The sequence below is a fragment of the Oncorhynchus mykiss genome, unplaced genomic scaffold (genome assembly GCF_013265735.2).
Source record: "Oncorhynchus mykiss isolate Arlee unplaced genomic scaffold, USDA_OmykA_1.1 un_scaffold_322, whole genome shotgun sequence".
Classification (NCBI taxonomy): Eukaryota; Metazoa; Chordata; class Actinopteri; order Salmoniformes; family Salmonidae; genus Oncorhynchus; species Oncorhynchus mykiss.
Genome location: NW_023493771.1, coordinates 95455 through 113219, shown reverse-complemented (window position 1 = coordinate 113219; position 17765 = coordinate 95455). Strand labels below are relative to the sequence as shown.

Below are 17765 nucleotides of genomic sequence, written 5' to 3'. Positions count from 1 at the left end.
CCAGGCATGACATTTTTCAGATTGTGAAGTCCCCCTTCCTGACTTGGCGTGAGCTTCCATGAGACTTTGGCTTGCTGAGGGTCAGTATAACCACAAGTCTCTGTGGTGCAATTTGTTGGCGCGTTAGACTGTTCATTTAAAAGTTGGTGATTTGAGCCCACCCAGGGATGCTGTCTTTCTATTTCTAGTGATATGGAAGACCTTCCTGGCCTTACAGTAAGCTTGCTTTTGACCTGCTGTGTTTCCTGTTGTAACATGTGATTGGTGTGTTGTTGAACATGAAAGATGACAAGTTACTATACCTACTGGTAAAATGGCTGTCAATGGTCTCTGATCTTCTGTTACTCAATAGCTTGATCATTCTGTGTTCTCCAAGGAACATATAATTTATTCTTATTCATCTGGCTAGTATGACAACGTAAATGATGTCAATCTGGTATGAAAAAACATATTATTTATATTTATCTCGCGAGAAGGACAATGTTGGTCCAGTGTGTTTGTGTGTAAATGTATGCCTATACGCCATGAAAGTGACTAGCCACTTCATCATTCTTCCGGAGTCAGTCCCCTAATTATTTTTGAATGGGCTTGGCGATTATATATTACATTTGTGAAAATGCAGTTGTTTAAAATATATATTTATCATAATATATTTGTGATTGTGGCTGAATTTACTCCTGCCAGATGCCTTTTAATATAATGTTGCGCTGACGAACATTGCGCTACATCTTTGCCCTTTTAAGGCCATTCAAACAGCTAACAAACATTAGAAAACTACAGGGCTACTTCCTTGAAAATGTTGCTGCACTTTCGATGCACGTTAACACAACCATTGGAACAAAGTGTTGTTGTTTCGTAAACTCCATGTTCAGTTGGATGAGAGCACAAATGGCCAGCGATCTAGCGTCAGTATTAAATACACCACAAGTCTCTGTGGCGAAATTGGTTAGCGCGTTAGACTGTTAATCTAAAGGTTGGTGGTTCAAGCCCACCCAGGGACGACAGTTTTCAGTTTGTTGTGCTCCATGATGTTGATGTGACGTCCTGTACCTGTTATGAGATTCCTGTTAAATTGCCGTGCTGAGGGTCAATGCCAACACAAGCCTCTCTCGTGCAATCAGTTAGTGTGTTTGACTGTCAATCTAAAGGTTGGTGCTTTGACACCACCCAGGGATGACATTTTTCAGATTGTGAAGTCCCCCTTCCTGACTTGGCGTGAGCTTCCATGAGACTTTGGCCTGCTGAGGGTCAGTATAACCACAAGTCTCTGTGGTGCAATTTGTTGGCGCGTTAGACTGTTCATTTAAAAGTTGGTGATTTGAGCCCACCCAGGGATGCTGTCTTTCTATTTCTAGTGATATGGAAGACCTTCCTGGCCTTACAGTAAGCTTGCTTTTGACCTGCTGTGTTTCCTGTTGTAACATGTGATTGGTGTGTTGTTGAACATGAAAGATGACAACTTACTATACCTACTGGTAAAATGGCTGTCAATGGTCTCTGATCTTCTGTTACTCAATAGCTTGATCATTCTGTGTTCTCCAAGGAACATATAATTTATTCTTATTCATCTGGCTAGTATGACAATGTAAATGATGTCAGTCTGGTATGAAAAAACATATTATTTATATTTATCTCGCGAGAAGGACAATGTTGGTCCAGTGTGTTTGTGTGTAAATGTATGCCTATACGCCATGAAAGTGACTAGCCACTTCATCATTCTTCCGGAGTCAGTCCCCTAATTATTTTTGAATGGGCTTGGCGATTATATATTACATTTGTGAAAATGCAGTTGTTTAAAATATATATTTATCATAATATATTTGTGATTGTGGCTGAATTTACTCCTGCCAGATGCCTTTTAATATAATGTTGCGCTGACGAACATTGCGCTACATCTTTGCCCTTTTAAGGCCATTCAAACAGCTAACAAACATTAGAAAACTACAGGGCTACTTCCTTGAAAATGTTGCTGCACTTTCGATGCACGTTAACACAACCATTGGAACAAAGTGTTGTTGTTTCGTAAACTCCATGTTCAGTTGGATGAGAGCACAAATGGCCAGCGATCTAGCGTCAGTATTAAATACACCACAAGTCTCTGTGGCGAAATTGGTTAGCGCGTTAGACTGTTAATCTAAAGGTTGGTGGTTCGAGCCCACCCAGGGACGACAGTTTTCAGTTTGTTGTGCTCCATGATGTCGATGTGACGTCCTGTACCTGTTATGAGATTCCTGTTAAATTGCCGTGCTGAGGGTCAATGCCAACACAAGCCTCTCTCGTGCAATCAGTTAGTGTGTTTGACTGTCAATCTAAAGGTTGGTGCTTTGACACCACCCAGGGATGACATTTTTCAGATTGTGAAGTCCCCCTTCCTGACTTGGCGTGAGCTTCCATGAGACTTTGGCCTGCTGAGGGTCAGTATAACCACAAGTCTCTGTGGTGCAATTTGTTGGCGCGTTAGACTGTTCATTTAAAAGTTGGTGATTTGAGCCCACCCAGGGATGCTGTCTTTCTATTTCTAGTGATATGGAAGACCTTCCTGGCCTTACAGTAAGCTTGCTTTTGACCTGCTGTGTTTCCTGTTGTAACATGTGATTGGTGTGTTGTTGAACATGAAAGATGACAACTTACTATACCTACTGGTAAAATTGCTGTCAATGGTCTCTGATCTTCTGTTACTCAATAGCTTGATCATTCTGTGTTCTCCAAGGAACATATCATTTATTCTTATTCATCTGGCTAGTATGACAACGTAAATGATGTCAATCTGGTATGAAAAAACATATTATTTATATTTATCTCGCGAGAAGGACAATGTTGGTCCAGTGTGTTTGTGTGTAAATGTATGCCTATACGCCATGAAAGTGACTAGCCACTTCATCATTCTTCCGGAGTCAGTCCCCTAATTATTTTTGAATGGGCTTGGCGATTATATATTACATTTGTGAAAATGCAGTTGTTTAAAATATATATTTATCATAATATATTTGTGATTGTGGCTGAATTTACTCCTGCCAGATGCCTTTTAATATAATGTTGCACTGACGAACATTGCGCTACATCTTTGCCCTTTTAAGGCCATTCAAAAAGCTAACAAACATTAGAAAACTACAGGGCTACTTCCTTGAAAATGTTGCTGCACTTTCGATGCACGTTAACACAACCATTGGAACAAAGTGTTGTTGTTTCGTAAACTCCATGTTCAGTTGGATGAGAGCACGAATGGCCAGCGATCTAGCATCAGTATTAAATACACCACAAGTCTCTGTGGCGCAATTGGTTAGCGCGTTAGACTGTTAATCTAAAGGTTGGTGGTTCAAGCCCACCCAGGGACGACAGTTTTCAGTTTGTTGTGCTCCATGATGTCGATGTGACGTCCTGTACCTGTTATGAGATTCCTGTTAAATTGCCGTGCTGAGGGTCAATGCCAACACAAGCCTCTCTCGTGCAATCAGTTAGCGTGTTTGACTGTCAATCTAAAGGTTGGTGCTTTGACACCACCCAGGGATGACATTTTTCAGATTGTGAAGTCCCCCTTCCTGACTTGGCGTGAGCTTCCATGAGACTTTGGCCTGCTGAGGGTCAGTATAACCACAAGTCTCTGTGGTGCAATTTGTTGGCGCGTTAGACTGTTCATTTAAAAGTTGGTGATTTGAGCCCACCCAGGGATGCTGTCTTTCTATTTCTAGTGATATGGAAGACCTTCCTGGCCTTACAATAAGCTTGCTTTTGACCTGCTGTGTTTCCTGTTGTAACATGTGATTGGTGTGTTGTTGAACATGAAAGATGACAAGTTACTATAACTACTGGTAAAATGGCTGTCAATGGTCTCTGATCTTCTGTTACTCAATAGCTTGATCATTCTGTGTTCTCCAAGGAACATATAATTTATTCTTATTAATCTGGCTAGTATGACAACGTAAATGATGTCAATCTGGTATGAAAAAACATATTATTTAGATTTATCTCGCGAGAAGGACAATGTTGGTCCAGTGTGTTTGTGTGTAAATGTATGCCTATAGCCATGAAAGTGACTAGCCACTTCATCATTCTTCCGGAGTCAGTCCCCTAATTATTTTTGAATGGGCTTGGCGATTATATATTACATTTGTGAAAATGCAGTTGTTTAAAATATATATTTATCATAATATATTTGTGATTGTGGCTGAATTTACTCCTGCCAGATGCCTTTTAATATAATGTTGCGCTGACGAACATTGCGCTACATCTTTGCCCTTTTAAGGCCATTCAAAAAGCTAACAAACATTAGAAAACTACAGGGCTACTTCCTTGAAAATGTTGCTGCACTTTCGATGCACGTTAACACAACCATTGGAACAAAGTGTTGTTGTTTCGTAAACTCCATGTTCAGTTGGATGAGAGCACGAATGGCCAGCGATCTAGCATCAGGATTAAATACACCACAAGTCTCTGTGGCGCAATTGGTTAGCGCGTTAGACTGTTAATCTAAAGGTTGGTGGTTCAAGCCCACCCAGGGACGACAGTTTTCAGTTTGTTGTGGTCGATGTGACGTCCTGTTATGAGATTCCTGTTAAATTGCCGTGCTGAGGGTCAATGCCAACACAAGCCTCTCTCGTGCAATCAGTTAGCGTGTTTGACTGTCAATCTAAAGGTTGGTGCTTTGACACCACCCAGGGATGAAATTTTTCAGATTGTGAAGTCCCCCTTCCTGACTTGGCGTGAGCTTCCATGAGACTTTGGCCTGCTGAGGGTCAGTATAACCACAAGTCTCTGTGGTGCAATTTGTTGTCGCGTTAGACTGTTCATTTAAAAGTTGGTGATTTGAGCCCACCCAGGGATGCTGTCTTTCTATTTCTAGTGATATGGAAGACCTTCCTGGCCTTACAGTAAGCTTGCTTTTGACCTGCTGTGTTTCCTGTTGTAACATGTGATTGGTGTGTTGTTGAACATGAAAGATGACAAGTTACTATAACTACTGGTAAAATGGCTGTCAATGGTCTCTGATCTTCTGTTACTCAATAGCTTGATCATTCTGTGTTCTCCAAGGAACATATAATTTATTCTTATTAATCTGGCTAGTATGACAACGTAAATGATGTCAATCTGGTATGAAAAAACATATTATTTAGATTTATCTCGCGAGAAGGACAATGTTGGTCCAGTGTGTTTGTGTGTAAATGTATGCCTATAGCCATGAAAGTGACTAGCCACTTCATCATTCTTCCGGAGTCAGTCCCCTAATTATTTTTGAATGGGCTTGGCGATTATATATTACATTTGTGAAAATGCAGTTGTTTAAAATATATATTTATCATAATATATTTGTGATTGTGGCTGAATTTACTCCTGCCAGTTGCCTTTTAATATAATGTTGCGCTGACGAACATTGCGCTACATCTTTGCCCTTTTAAGGCCATTCAAAAAGCTAACAAACATTAGAAAACTACAGGGCTACTTCCTTGAAAATGTTGCTGCACTTTCGATGCACGTTAACATAACCATTGGAACAAAGTGTTGTTGTTTCGTAAACTCCATGTTCAGTTGGATGAGAGCACGAATGGCCAGCGATCTAGCATCAGGATTAAATACACCACAAGTCTCTGTGGCGCAATTGGCTAGCGCGTTAGACTGTTAATCTAAAGGTTGGTGGTTCAAGCCCACCCAGGGACGACAGTTTTCATTTTGTTGTGGTCGATGTGACGTCCTGTTATGAGATTCCTGTTAAATTGCCGTGCTGAGGGTCAATGCCAACACAAGCCTCTCTCGTGCAATCAGTTAGCGTGTTTGACTGTCAATCTAAAGGTTGGTGCTTTGACACCACCCAGGGATGACATTTTTCAAATTGTGGAGATGTGAACTGACCCTTTCTGACTTGGCGTGAGCTTCCATGAGACTTTGGCCTGCTGAGGGTCAGTATAACCACAAGTCTCTGTGGTGCAATTTGTTGGCGCGTTAGACTGTTCATTTAAAAGTTGGTGATTTGAGCCCACCCAGGGATGCTGTCTTTCTATTTCTAGTGATATGGAAGACCTTCCTGGCCTTACAGTAAGCTTGCTTTTGACCTGCTGTGTTTCCTGTTGTAACATGTGATTGGTGTTGTTGAACATGAAAGATGACAAGTTACTATAACTACTGGTAAAATGGCTGTCAATGGTCTCTGATCTTCTGTTACTCAATAGCTTGATCATTCTGTGTTCTCCAAGGAACATATAATTTATTCTTATTAATCTGGCTAGTATGATAACGTAAATGATGTCAATCTGGTATGAAAAAACATATTATTTAGATTTATCTCGCGAGAAGGACAATGTTGGTCCAGTGTGTTTGTGTGTAAATGTATGCCTATAGCCATGAAAGTGACTAGCCACTTCATCATTCTTCCGGAGTCAGTCCCCTAATTATTTTTGAATGGGCTTGGCGATTATATATTACATTTGTGAAAATGCAGTTGTTTAAAATATATATTTATCATAATATATTTGTGATTGTGGCTGAATTTACTCCTGCCAGATGCCTTTTAATATAATGTTGCGCTGACGAACAAGGCGCTACATCTTTGCCCTTTTAAGGCCATTCAAAAAGCTAACAAACATTAGAAAACTACAGGGCTACTTCCTTGAAAATGTTGCTGCACTTTCGATGCACGTTAACACAACCATTGGAACAAAGTGTTGTTGTTTCGTAAACTCCATGTTCAGTTGGATGAGAGCACGAATGGCCAGCGATCTAGCATCAGGATTAAATACACTATAAGTCTCTGTGGCGCAATTGGTTAGCGCGTTAGACTGTTAATCTAAAGGTTGGTGGTTCAAGCCCACCCAGGGACGACAGTTTTCAGTTTGTTGTGGTCGATGTGACGTCCTGTTATGAGATTCCTGTTAAATTGCCGTGCTGAGGGTCAACAAGCCTCTCTCGTGCAATCAGTTAGCGTGTTTGACTGTCAATCTAAAGGTTGGTGCTTTGACACCACCCAGGGATGACATTTTTCAGATTGTGAAGTCCCCCTTCCTGACTTGGCGTGAGCTTCCATGAGACTTTGGCCAGTATAACCACAAGTCTCTGTGGTGCAATTTGTTGGCGCGTTAGACTGTTCATTTAAAAGTTGGTGATTTGAGCCCACCCAGGGATGCTGTCTTTCTATTTCTAGTGATATGGAAGACCTTCCTGGCCTTACAGTAAGCTTGCTTTTGACCTGCTGTGTTTCCTGTTGTAACATGTGATTGGTGTGTTGTTGAACATGAAAGATGACAACTTAGTATACCTACTGGTAAAATGGCTGTCAATGGTCTCTGATCTTCTGTTACTCAATAGCTTGATCATTCTGTGTTCTCCAAGGAACATATAATTTATTCTTATTAATCTGGCTAGTATGACAATGTAAATGATGTCAATCTGGTATGAAAAAACGTATTATTTATATTTATCTCGCGAGAAGGACAATGTTGGTCCAGTGTGTTTGTGTGTAAATGTATGCCTATACGCCATGAAAGTGACTAGCCACTTCATCATTCTTCCGGAGTCAGTCCCCTAATTATTTTTGAATGGGCTTGGCGATTATATATTACATTTGTGGAAATGCAGTTGTTTAAAATATATATTTATCATAATATATTTGTGATTGTGGCTGAATTTACTCCTGCCAGATGCCTTTTAATATAATGTTGCGCTGACGAACATTGCGCTACATCTTTGCCCTTTTAAGGCCATTCAAAAAGCTAACAAACATTAGAAAACTACAGGGCTACTTCCTTGAAAATGTTGCTGCACTTTCGATGCACGTTAACACAACCATTGGAACAAAGTGTTGTTGTTTCGTAAACTCCATGTTCAGTTGGATGAGAGCACAAATGGCCAGCGATCTAGCGTCAGTATTAAATACAACACAAGTCTCTGTGGCGCAATTGGTTAAAGCGTTAGACTGTTAATCTAAAGGTTGGTGGTTCGAGCCCACCCAGGGACGACAGTTTTCAGTTTGTTGTGCTCCATGATGTCGATGTGACGTCCTGTACCTGTTATGAGATTCCTGTTAAATTGCCGTGCTGAGGGTCAATGCCAACACAAGCCTCTCTCGTGCAATCAGTTAGCGTGTTTGACTGTCAATCTAAAGGTTGGTGCTTTGACACCACCCAGGGATGACATTTTTCAAATTGTGGAGATGTGAACTGACCCTTTCTGACTTGGCGTGAGCTTCCATGAGACTTTGGCCTGCTGAGGGTCAGTATAACCACAAGTCTCTGTGGTGCAATTTGTTGGCGCGTTAGACTGTTCATTTAAAAGTTGGTGATTTGAGCCCACCCAGGGATGCTGTCTTTCTATTTCTAGTGATTTGGAAGACCTTCCTGGCCTTACAGTAAGCTTGCTTTTGACCTGCTGTGTTTCCTGTTGTAACATGTGATTGGTGTGTTGTTGAACATGAAAGATGACAAGTTACTATAACTACTGGTAAAATGGCTGTCAATGGTCTCTGATCTTCTGTTACTCAATAGCTTGATCATTCTGTGTTCTCCAAGGAACATATAATTTATTCTTATTAATCTGGCTAGTATGACAACGTAAATGATGTCAATCTGGTATGAAAAAACATATTATTTAGATTTATCTCGCGAGAAGGACAATGTTGGTCCAGTGTGTTTGTGTGTAAATGTATGCCTATAGCCATGAAAGTGACTAGCCACTTCATCATTCTTCCGGAGTCAGTCCCCTAATTATTTTTGAATGGGCTTGGCGATTATATATTACATTTGTGAAAATGCAGTTGTTTAAAATATATATTTATCATAATATATTTGTGATTGTGGCTGAATTTACTCCTGCCAGATGCCTTTTAATATAATGTTGCGCTGACGAACATTGCGCTACATCTTTGCCCTTTTAAGGCCATTCAAAAAGCTAACAAACATTAGAAAACTACAGGGCTACTTCCTTGAAAATGTTGCTGCACTTTCGATGCACGTTAACACAACCATTGGAACAAAGTGTTGTTGTTTTGTAAACTCCATGTTCAGTTGGATGAGAGCACGAATGGCCAGCGATCTAGCATCAGGATTAAATACACCACAAGTCTCTGTGGTGCAATTGGTTAGCGCGTTAGACTGTTAATCTAAAGGTTGGTGGTTCAAGCCCACCCAGGGACGACAGTTTTCAGTTTGTTGTGGTCGATGTGACGTCCTGTTATGAGATTCCTGTTAAATTGCCTTGCTGAGGGTCAATGCCAACACAAGCCTCTCTTGTGCAATCAGTTAGCGTGTTTGACTGTCAATCTAAAGGTTGGTGCTTTGACACCACCCAGGGATGACATTTTTCAGATTGTGAAGTCCCCCTTCCTGACTTGGCGTGAGCTTCCATGAGACTTTGGCCTGCTGAGGGTCAGTATAACCACAAGTCTCTGTGGTGCAATTTGTTGGCGCGTTAGACTGTTCATTTAAAAGTTGGTGATTTGAGCCCACCCAGGGATGCTGTCTTTCTATTTCTAGTGATATGGAAGACCTTCCTGGCCTTACAGTAAGCTTGCTTTTGACCTGCTGTGTTTCCTGTTGTAACATGTGATTGGTGTGTTGTTGAACATGAAAGATGACAACTTACTATACCTACTGGTAAAATGGCTGTCAATGGTCTCTGATCTTCTGTTACTCAATAGCTTGATCATTCTGTGTTCTCCAAGGAACATATAATTTATTCTTATTAATCTGGCTAGTATGACAATGTAAATGATGTCAATCTGGTATGAAAAAACGTATTATTTATATTTATCTCGCGAGAAGGACAATGTTGGTCCAGTGTGTTTGTGTGTAAATGTATGCCTATACGCCATGAAAGTGACTAGCCACTTCATCATTCTTCCGGAGTCAGTCCCCTAATTATTTTTGAATTGGCTTGGCGATTATATATTACATTTGTGAAAATGCAGTTGTTTAAAATATATATTTATCATAATATATTTGTGATTGTGGCTGAATTTACTCCTGCCAGATGCCTTTTAATATAATGTTGCGCTGACGAACATTGCGCTACATCTTTGCCCTTTTAAGGCCATTCAAAAAGCTAACAAACATTAGAAAACTACAGGGCTACTTCCTTGAAAATGTTGCTGCACTTTCGATGCACGTTAACACAACCATTGGAACAAAGTGTTGTTGTTTCGTAAACTCCATGTTCAGTTGGATGAGAGCACAAATGGCCAGCTATCTAGCGTCAGTATTAAATACACCACAAGTCTCTGTGGCGCAATTGGTTAGCGCGTTAGACTGTTAATCTAAAGGTTGGTGGTTCGAGCCCACCCAGGGACGACAGTTTTCAGTTTGTTGTGCTCCATGATGTCGATGTGACGTCCTGTACCTGTTATGAGATTCCTGTTAAATTGCCGTGCTGAGGGTCAATGCCAACACAAGCCTCTCTCGTGCAATCAGTTAGCGTGTTTGACTGTCAATCTAAAGGTTAGTGCTTTGACACCACCCAGGGATGACATTTTTCAAATTGTGGAGATGTGAACTGACCCTTTCTGACTTGGCGTGAGCTTCCATGAGACTTTGGCCTGCTGAGGGTCAGTATAACCACAAGTCTCTGTGGTGCAATTTGTTGGCGCGTTAGACTGTTCATTTAAAAGTTGGTGATTTGAGCCCACCCAGGGATGCTGTCTTTCTATTTCTAGTGATATGGAAGACCTTCCTGGCCTTACAGTAAGCTTGCTTTTGACCTGCTGTGTTTCCTGTTGTAACATGTGATTGGTGTGTTGTTGAACATGAAAGATGACAACTTACTATACCTACTGGTAAAATGGCTGTCAATGGTCTCTGATCTTCTGTTACTCAATAGCTTGATCATTCTGTGTTCTCCAAGGAACATATAATTTATTCTTATTAATCTGGCTAGTATGACAATGTAAATGATGTCAATCTGGTATGAAAAAACTTATTATTTATATTTATCTCGCGAGAAGGACAATGTTGGTCCAGTGTGTTTGTGTGTAAATGTATGCCTATACGCCATGAAAGTGACTAGCCACTTCATCATTCTTCCGGAGTCAGTCCCCTAATTATTTTTGAATGGGCTTGGCGATTATATATTACATTTGTGAAAATGCAGTTGTTTAAAATATATATTTATCATAATATATTTGTGATTGTGGCTGAATTTACTCCTGCCAGATGCCTTTTAATATAATGTTGCGCTGACGAACATTGCGCTACATCTTTTCCCTTTTAAGGCCATTCAAAAAGCTAACAAACATTAGAAAACTACAGGGCTACTTCCTTGAAAATGTTGCTGCACTTTCGATGCACGTTAACACAACCATTGGAACAAAGTGTTGTTGTTTCGTAAACTCCATGTTCAGTTGGATGAGAGCACAAATGGCCAGCGATCTAGCGTCAGTATTAAATACACCACAAGTATCTGTGGCGCAATTGGTTAGTGCGTTAGACTGTTAATCTAAAGGTTGGTGGTTCGAACCCACCCAGGGACGACAGTTTTCAGTTTGTTGTGCTCCATGATGTCGATGTGACGTCCTGTACCTGTTATGAGATTCCTGTTAAATTGACGTGCTGAGGGTCAATCCCAACGCAATCAGTTAGCGTGTTTGACTGTCAATCTAAAGGTTGGTGCTTTGACACCACCCAGGGATGACATTTTTCAGATTGTGAAGTCCCCCTTCCTGACTTGGCGTGAGCTTCCATGAGACTTTGGCCTGCTGAGGGTCAGTATAACCACAAGTCTCTGTGGTGCAATTTGTTGGCGCGTTAGACTGTTCATTTAAAAGTTGGTGATTTGAGCCCACCCAGGGATGCTGTCTTTCTATTTCTAGTGATATGGAAGACCTTCCTGGCCTTACAGTAAGCTTGCTTTTGACCTGCTGTGTTTCCTGTTGTAACATGTGATTGGTGTGTTGTTGAACATGAAAGATGACAACTTACTATACCTACTGGTAAAATGGCTGTCAATGGTCTCTGATCTTCTGTTACTCAATAGCTTGATCATTCTGTGTTCTCCAAGGAACATATAATTTATTCTTATTAATCTGGCTAGTATGACAATGTAAATGATGTCAATCTGGTATGAAAAAACGTATTATTTATATTTATCTCGCGAGAAGGACAATGTTGGTCCAGTGTGTTTGTGTGTAAATGTATGCCTATACGCCATGAAAGTGACTAGCCACTTCATCATTCTTCCGGAGTCAGTCCCCTAATTATTTTTGAATGGGCTTGGCGATTATATATTACATTTGTGAAAATGCAGTTGTTTAAAATATATATTTATCATAATATATTTGTGATTGTGGCTGAATTTACTCCTGCCAGATGCCTTTTAATATAATGTTGCGCTGACGAACATTGCGCTACATCTTTGCCCTTTTAAGGCCATTCAAAAAGCTAACAAACATTAGAAAACTACAGGGCTACTTCCTTGAAAATGTTGCTGCACTTTCGATGCACGTTAACACAACCATTGGAACAAAGTGTTGTTGTTTCGTAAACTCCATGTTCAGTTGGATGAGAGCACAAATGGCCAGCGATCTAGCGTCAGTATTAAATACACCACAAGTATCTGTGGCGCAATTGGTTAGCGCGTTAGACTGTTAATTTTAAGGTTGGTGGTTCGAACCCACCCAGGGACGACAGTTTTCAGTTTGTTGTGCTCCATGATGTCGATGTGACGTCCTGTACCTGTTATGAGATTCCTGTTAAATTGCCGTGCTGAGGGTCAATGCCAACACAAGCCTCTCTCGTGCAATCAGTTAGCGTGTTTGACTGTCAATCTAAAGGTTGGTGCTTTGACACCACCCAGGGATGACATTTTTCAAATTGTGGAGATGTGAACTGACCCTTTCTGACTTGGCGTGAGCTTCCATGAGACTTTGGCCTGCTGAGGGTCAGTATAACCACAAGTCTCTGTGGTGCAATTTGTTGGCGCGTTAGACTGTTCATTTAAAAGTTGGTGATTTGAGCCCACCCAGGGATGCTGTCTTTCTATTTCTAGTGATATGGAAGACCTTCCTGGCCTTACAGTAAGCTTGCTTTTGACCTGCTGTGTTTCCTGTTGTAACATGTGATTGGTGTGTTGTTGAACATGAAAGATGACAACTTACTATACCTACTGGTAAAATGGCTGTCAATGGTCTCTGATCTTCTGTTACTCAATAGCTTGATCATTCTGTGTTCTCCAAGGAACATATCATTTATTCTTATTAATCTGGCTAGTATGACAATGTAAATGATGTCAATCTGGTATGAAAAAACGTATTATTTATATTTATCTCGCGAGAAGGACAATGTTGGTCCAGTGTGTTTGTGTGTAAATGTATGCCTATACGCCATGAAAGTGACTAGCCACTTCATCATTCTTCCGGAGTCAGTCCCCTAATTATTTTTGAATGGGCTTGGCGATTATATATTACATTTGTGAAAATGCAGTTGTTTAAAATATATATTTATCATAATATATTTGTGATTGTGGCTGAATTTACTCCTGCCAGATGCCTTTTAATATAATGTTGCGCTGACGAACATTGCGCTACATCTTTTCCCTTTTAAGGTCATTCAAAAAGCTAACAAACATTAGAAAACTACAGGGCTACTTCCTTGAAAATGTTGCTGCACTTTCGATGCACGTTAACACAACCATTGGAACAAAGTGTTGTTGTTTCGTAAACTCCATGTTCAGTTGGATGAGAGCACAAATGGCCAGCGATCTAGCGTCAGTATTAAATACACCACAAGTATCTGTGGCGCAATTGGTTAGCGCGTTAGACTGTTAATCTAAAGGTTGGTGGTTCGAACCCACCCAGGGACGACAGTTTTCAGTTTGTTGTGCTCCATGATGTCGATGTGACGTCCTGTACCTGTTATGAGATTCCTGTTAAATTGACGTGCTGAGGGTCAATCCCAACGCAATCAGTTAGCGTGTTTGACTGTCAATCTAAAGGTTGGTGCTTTGACACCACGAAGGGATGACATTTTTCAAATTGTGGAGATGTGAACTGACCCTTTCTGACTTGGCGTGAGCTTCCATGAGACTTTGGCCTGCTGAGGGTCAGTATAACCACAAGTCTCTGTGGTGCAATTTGTTGGCGCGTTAGACTGTTCATTTAAAAGTTGGTGATTTGAGCCCACCCAGGGATGCTGTCTTTCTATTTCTAGTGATATGGAAGACCTTCCTTGCCTTATAGTAAGCTTGCTTTTGACCTGCTGTGTTTCCTGTTGTAACATGTGATTGGTGTGTTGTTGAACATGAAAGATGACAACTTACTATACCTACTGGTAAAATGGCTGTCAATGGTCTCTGATCTTCTGTTACTCAATAGCTTGATCATTCTGTGTTCTCCAAGGAACATATCATTTATTCTTATTAATCTGGCTAGTATGACAATGTAAATGATGTCAATCTGGTATGAAAAAACGTATTATTTATATTTATCTCGCGAGAAGGACAATGTTGGTCCAGTGTGTTTGTGTGTAAATGTATGCCTATACGCCATGAAAGTGACTAGCCACTTCATCATTCTTCCGGAGTCAGTCCCCTAATTATTTTTGAATGGGCTTGGCGATTATATATTACATTTGTGAAAATGCAGTTGTTTAAAATATATATTTATCATAATATATTTGTGATTGTGGCTGAATTTACTCCTGCCAGATGCCTTTTAATATAATGTTGCGCTGACGAACATTGCGCTACATCTTTTCCCTTTTAAGGTCATTCAAAAAGCTAACAAACATTAGAAAACTACAGGGCTACTTCCTTGAAAATGTTGCTGCACTTTCGATGCACGTTAACACAACCATTGGAACAAAGTGTTGTTGTTTCGTAAACTCCATGTTCAGTTGGATGAGAGCACAAATGGCCAGCGATCTAGCGTCAGTATTAAATACACCACAAGTATCTGTGGCGCAATTGGTTAGCGCGTTAGACTGTTAATCTAAAGGTTGGTGGTTCGAACCCACCCAGGGACGACAGTTTTCAGTTTGTTGTGCTCCATGATGTCGATGTGACGTCCTGTACCTGTTATGAGATTCCTGTTAAATTGACGTGCTGAGGGTCAATCCCAACGCAATCAGTTAGCGTGTTTGACTGTCAATCTAAAGGTTGGTGCTTTGACACCACCCAGGGATGACATTTTTCAAATTGTGGAGATGTGAACTGACCCTTTCTGACTTGGCGTGAGCTTCCATGAGACTTTGGCCTGCTGAGGGTCAGTATAACCACAAGTCTCTGTGGTGCAATTTGTTGGCGCGTTAGACTGTTCATTTAAAAGTTGGTGATTTGAGCCCACCCAGGGATGCTGTCTTTCTATTTCTAGTGATATGGAAGACCTTCCTTGCCTTACAGTAAGCTTGCTTTTGACCTGCTGTGTTTCCTGTTGTAACATGTGATTGGTGTGTTGTTGAACATGAAAGATGACAACTTACTATACCTACTGGTAAAATGGCTGTCAATGGTCTCTGATCTTCTGTTACTCAATAGCTTGATCATTCTGTGTTCTCCAAGGAACATATAATTTATTCTTATTAATCTGGCTAGTATGACAATGTAAATGATGTCAATCTGGTATGAAAAAACTTATTATTTATATTTATCTCGCGAGAAGGACAATGTTGGTCCAGTGTGTTTGTGTGTAAATGTATGCCTATACGCCATGAAAGTGACTAGCCACTTCATCATTCTTCCGGAGTCAGTCCCCTAATTATTTTTGAATGGGCTTGGCGATTATATATTACATTTGTGAAAATGCAGTTGTTTAAAATATATATTTATCATAATATATTTGTGATTGTGGCTGAATTTACTCCTGCCAGATGCCTTTTAATATAATGTTGCGCTGACGAACATTGCGCTACATCTTTGCCCTTTTAAGGCCATTCAAAAAGCTAACAAACATTAGAAAACTACAGGGCTACTTCCTTGAAAATGTTGCTGCACTTTCGATGCACGTTAACACAACCATTGGAACAAAGTGTTGTTGTTTCGTAAACTCCATGTTCAGTTGGATGAGAGCACAAATGGCCAGCGATCTAGCGTCAGTATTAAATACACCACAAGTATCTGTGGCGCAATTGGTTAGCGCGTTAGACTGTTAATCTAAAGGTTGGTGGTTTGAACCCACCCAGGGACGACAGTTTTCAGTTTGTTGTGCTCCATGATGTCGATGTGACGTCCTGTACCTGTTATGAGATTCCTGTTAAATTGACGTGCTGAGGGTCAATCCCAACGCAATCAGTTAGCGTGTTTGACTGTCAATCTAAAGGTTGGTGCTTTGACACCACCCAGGGATGACATTTTTCAAATTGTGGAGATGTGAACTGACCCTTTCTGACTTGGCGTGAGCTTCCATGAGACTTTGGCCTGCTGAGGGTCAGTATAACCACAAGTCTCTGTGGTGCAATTTGTTGGCGCGTTAGACTGTTCATTTAAAAGTTGGTGATTTGAGCCCACCCAGGGATGCTGTCTTTCTATTTCTAGTGATATGGAAGACCTTCCTGGCCTTACAGTAAGCTTGCTTTTGACCTGCTGTGTTTCCTGTTGTAACATGTGATTGGTGTGTTGTTGAACATGAAAGATGACAACTTACTATACCTACTGGTAAAATGGCTGTCAATGGTCTCTGATCTTCTGTTACTCAATAGCTTGATCATTCTGTGTTCTCCAAGGAACATATCATTTATTCTTATTAATCTGGCTAGTATGACAATGTAAATGATGTCAATCTGGTATGAAAAAACGTATTATTTATATTTATCTCGCGAGAAGGACAATGTTGGTCCAGTGTGTTTGTGTGTAAATGTATGCCTATACGCCATGAAAGTGACTAGCCACTTCATCATTCTTCCGGAGTCAGTCCCCTAATTATTTTTGAATGGGCTTGGCGATTATATATTACATTTGTGAAAATGCAGTTGTTTAAAATATATATTTATCATAATATATTTGTGATTGTGGCTGAATTTACTCCTGCCAGATGCCTTTTAATATAATGTTGCGCTGACGAACATTGCGCTACATCTTTTCCCTTTTAAGGCCATTCAAAAAGCTAACAAACATTAGAAAACTACAGGGCTACTTCCTTGAAAATGTTGCTGCACTTTCGATGCACGTTAACACAACCATTGGAACAAAGTGTTGTTGTTTCGTAAACTCCATGTTCAGTTGGATGAGAGCACAAATGGCCAGCTATCTAGCGTCAGTATTAAATACACCACAAGTATCTGTGGCGCAATTGGTTAGCGCGTTAGACTGTTAATCTAAAGGTTGGTGGTTCGAACCCACCCAGGGACGACAGTTTTCAGTTTGTTGTGCTCCATGATGTCGATGTGACGTCCTGTACCTGTTATGAGATTCCTGTTAAATTGACGTGCTGAGGGTCAATCCCAACGCAATCAGTTAGCGTGTTTGACTGTCAATCTAAAGGTTGGTGCTTTGACACCACCCAGGGATGACATTTTTCAAATTGTGGAGATGTGAACTGACCCTTTCTGACTTGGCGTGAGCTTCCATGAGACTTTGGCCTGCTGAGGGTCAGTATAACCACAAGTCTCTGTGGTGCAATTTGTTGGCGCGTTAGACTGTTCATTTAAAAGTTGGTGATTTGAGCCCACCCAGGGATGCTGTCTTTCTATTTCTAGTGATATGGAAGACCTTCCTTGCCTTACAGTAAGCTTGCTTTTGACCTGCTGTGTTTCCTGTTGTAACATGTGATTGGTGTGTTGTTGAACATGAAAGATGACAACTTACTATACCTACTGGTAAAATGGCTGTCAATGGTCTCTGATCTTCTGTTACTCAATAGCTTG

At 40.6% G+C, this 17765-nt stretch overlaps 13 non-coding genes across 13 annotated transcripts; all 13 read left to right on the top strand.

Moving 5' to 3' along the window:
• The first annotated feature begins 927 nt into the window (after window positions 1–927).
• On the top strand, window positions 928–1001 carry trnan-guu. Its single transcript has one exon. It is a non-coding gene; the product is annotated as a tRNA-Asn (tRNA).
• Window positions 1002–2094: 1093 nt separating this feature from the next.
• On the top strand, window positions 2095–2168 carry trnan-guu. The gene has a single exon. It is a non-coding gene; the product is annotated as a tRNA-Asn (tRNA).
• A 1093-nt stretch (window positions 2169–3261) lies between these two features.
• Window positions 3262–3335, top strand: trnan-guu. The gene has a single exon. It is a non-coding gene; the product is annotated as a tRNA-Asn (tRNA).
• Window positions 3336–4427: 1092 nt separating this feature from the next.
• trnan-guu lies at window positions 4428–4501 on the top strand. The gene has a single exon. It is a non-coding gene; the product is annotated as a tRNA-Asn (tRNA).
• Window positions 4502–5578: 1077 nt separating this feature from the next.
• On the top strand, window positions 5579–5652 carry trnan-guu. Its single transcript has one exon. It is a non-coding gene; the product is annotated as a tRNA-Asn (tRNA).
• Window positions 5653–6735: 1083 nt separating this feature from the next.
• On the top strand, window positions 6736–6809 carry trnan-guu. Its single transcript has one exon. It is a non-coding gene; the product is annotated as a tRNA-Asn (tRNA).
• A 1059-nt stretch (window positions 6810–7868) lies between these two features.
• trnan-guu lies at window positions 7869–7942 on the top strand. Its single transcript has one exon. It is a non-coding gene; the product is annotated as a tRNA-Asn (tRNA).
• A 1100-nt stretch (window positions 7943–9042) lies between these two features.
• trnan-guu lies at window positions 9043–9116 on the top strand. Its single transcript has one exon. It is a non-coding gene; the product is annotated as a tRNA-Asn (tRNA).
• A 1078-nt stretch (window positions 9117–10194) lies between these two features.
• On the top strand, window positions 10195–10268 carry trnan-guu. Its single transcript has one exon. It is a non-coding gene; the product is annotated as a tRNA-Asn (tRNA).
• Window positions 10269–13696: 3428 nt separating this feature from the next.
• On the top strand, window positions 13697–13770 carry trnan-guu. The gene has a single exon. It is a non-coding gene; the product is annotated as a tRNA-Asn (tRNA).
• Window positions 13771–14856: 1086 nt separating this feature from the next.
• On the top strand, window positions 14857–14930 carry trnan-guu. Its single transcript has one exon. It is a non-coding gene; the product is annotated as a tRNA-Asn (tRNA).
• Window positions 14931–16016: 1086 nt separating this feature from the next.
• Window positions 16017–16090, top strand: trnan-guu. Its single transcript has one exon. It is a non-coding gene; the product is annotated as a tRNA-Asn (tRNA).
• A 1086-nt stretch (window positions 16091–17176) lies between these two features.
• trnan-guu lies at window positions 17177–17250 on the top strand. Its single transcript has one exon. It is a non-coding gene; the product is annotated as a tRNA-Asn (tRNA).
• Window positions 17251–17765: the final 515 nt, after the last annotated feature.